The sequence below is a fragment of the Tupaia chinensis genome, unplaced genomic scaffold (genome assembly GCF_000334495.1).
Source record: "Tupaia chinensis unplaced genomic scaffold, TupChi_1.0 Scaffold142374_1, whole genome shotgun sequence".
Classification (NCBI taxonomy): Eukaryota; Metazoa; Chordata; class Mammalia; order Scandentia; family Tupaiidae; genus Tupaia; species Tupaia belangeri.
The window spans coordinates 684,420-686,603 of record NW_006202222.1 but is presented as its reverse complement, the minus strand read 5'-3'; the positions used below and the strand labels follow the sequence as shown (position 1 = coordinate 686,603).

The 2,184-nt window shown below is 38.0% G+C and overlaps 1 protein-coding gene across 1 annotated transcript in view; it reads right to left on the bottom strand.

Annotated features, from left to right (window-relative positions):
- The window catches only part of LOC102480806 (transcription elongation factor A protein-like 4), a 62,693-nt gene that overhangs the window by 676 nt on the left and 59,833 nt on the right, over window positions 1-2,184 (bottom strand). The window lies entirely within an intron of this gene.

Sequence of the window (2,184 nt, the reverse complement as noted above, 5' to 3'; positions counted from 1 at the left end):
CAGGGCTTCTGGACAGGTCACTCTTCCTTTTTAGGCCTGGCAGAGTGCTGGGACCCACAGGCGTGCAGACCTGAAAGAAACTGGAAAAAAATTAGCCAAAAGACTGGAGCAGACGTCTGTGAGACACAAACACAGAGGAGAGAATAGGCACCCAGACAAGTGCCCCACATCAGCTAGACTTACTTAGAAGTACACATGCCTGAAAGATCCAAGAGGCCTTGTCGATAAGCTTTATTAACATGATAACTTGATTTTTAAAATTGTTTATTCCCTTTCTGTGAAAATGACTCAATTTTTTTTTCAGCAAAAAGACATACTTAAAATTTTAAAGTTAAAGGGAGTAACTAATAACTTTTAAAATATGTCCCACATGTGGACCAGACATGAAATAGTTTTTACAATGCAATGCCAAAACACTGCATTTTTCAATAATGAATCACCAACTCTTTTTTTTTTTTTTTTGGAGAGGTTTTTTTGCTATAGGGCGCGTGCGTTCGCCAGACAGACAGAGAGAGACATAGAGACAGAAAGCGAGAAATCACCCCCAGGGGGGATGGTCACGCCGCAATCTCTTCTCCTCCATTCTCCTCTCGGGATCTTGGGCACGCATGCACATGCGCCCGGCGTGAGTTTTAAGCCACCAGGTCCGGGATGCAAACCGCGGTCTACTACGTGGGAGTCCAGCGACATAGCCATTACGCTAACTGCTGGTTCCCATGAATCACCAACTCTTCATCACTGTGTTAAAACTTGACTTTTAAGAAGGAAATTTCAAAACTGTAATTATAGCTCACAGAAGCAAAAAGGTCAAAAAGTGATGTCTATTCAGACTAATGAGGTTTCTAATTGAACCAATAAAGCATATGGGGAGGTTGTTTTTCTCTATATCAAAAAACTACATACATAAGCCAATATCATCAGTTCAAAATTATCAATGCCACATACTAATATGCTATCAAAACAGGTGTCAAGCTTTTAGACAACAGAATTGTACATGAAAGGCTAAAAGAAGGATTTCTAGGAAAGTAAATATGTAAGATGTTGGAAATGCATGAAAATATTTCTTGAAACTAAGAAGTAAAAATGCTATAAACCATTTCCATTTCAGTGACTTTACATTTAGTAACGCAAAATCACTTCTGGATTGAAATGGTCTCTTCATCTCATTGCTTCAATCAATGAATCCTACCAAATATGTCTTTAGTACAAACTAGGAAAAATCATAATCCTTAAGTGATTCATTGCACAAAGCTATAACTTACTACTCCTTTACTTGTTAGAACTCATTTTTACTTGGATTTGTATTCTACTTTTGTGTAATGTTACAGCTTTGCTATTATTCCCAAGCAAAAAAAGTGAGTGAGCACAGGTCACTGAAAAGTGATCTGAAACACTGAAAAAAAAAAAGTGAGTGAGCACAGCTCACTGAAAAGTGATCTGAAACACTGGACATAAATTAGAATTTATTGAAGTCATAAGATGTAAGTATTGATGATTTAAATTTTTCAGGGTGGGAAGTTTAGATATTCTATAGTACCCAAATTGTTGGACTTTCCTTTTATTTTTGAGATTTTTTTGCAATAGTGCATGTGTGCTCGTGGGATTGGGGAGATAGAGAAAGTGAGAAATCATCCTCCATGGGGGATGGCCATGCCATGATCCCTTCTCCTCCATTCTCCTGTAAGGATTTTGGGCATGCATGCACAAGAACTTGGTGTGTTTTTTGAGTCACTAGATCTGGAACTCATATCACAGAGTTGATCATGTATAATCTAATGCCTTAACCTCCACACCATCTGCTGGCCCAGGACCTTGTATTGTTTATGTCATGTTATTCCATACTTTGATCATATTAGGTAACCTTTTCTAATTTCCAAATGTACCCTGTATTAGTCAAAACAAGAAATAACAACCAGTTTCTGTGGAAAACAACTACCAAATCTCAATAGCCTATCATCTATGTTGGTTTAAAATTTTTCATAATCAAGGGTACCTTATGACAGGGCCACCTTACAATATAGACTGTATGGTGATTACAGAAGGAAATGAGTGTGGACAAACACAGAGAGATGAAAGATGAATCTGAACCCCTACCCCTCACCTCTGACAAAAACTAAGTCAAGGTGGATCAAAGATCAAAATCTAAGACCACAAACTATAAAACTGCTCCTAGAAAACACGGGG